Here is a 360-nt window from a genome sequence, read left to right as displayed (position 1 = left end):
GTCTTCATCTCACATGTGGTAAATCAGTCCTTTACATAAGATAAGGTGAACATAGACCAGCTTCCTGTGGAGATATGTAACCCTTTATCTGTCGCTATCTGCTTAGGAACAAAAGGAAAGGCAGTTTCTTGCAAGGTTCAGCTTCCAGCTTAATGTTTTTTTCTTTTTGGCTGAGAATTGGGTTCCTGAGGCTTTATTCTTCCCTGCAAACTATATTGTATGTGAAAATTGTTGTTCGGGATCTAAAGTTGTTTACTTACTCCATCTACATCTCTTAGCTCAATTTCCATTTGAAGTGGCTTCTGGAAGGCTGGAATTGAAATCCACCAGGGCCAATTTCAAGGTGTTCCCAACATCACC

This window comes from Colobus angolensis, unplaced genomic scaffold, assembly GCF_000951035.1.
Source record: "Colobus angolensis palliatus isolate OR3802 unplaced genomic scaffold, Cang.pa_1.0 Scaffold5, whole genome shotgun sequence".
NCBI classification, from domain to species: Eukaryota; Metazoa; Chordata; class Mammalia; order Primates; family Cercopithecidae; genus Colobus; species Colobus angolensis.
This window is presented reverse-complemented; position numbering follows the sequence as displayed.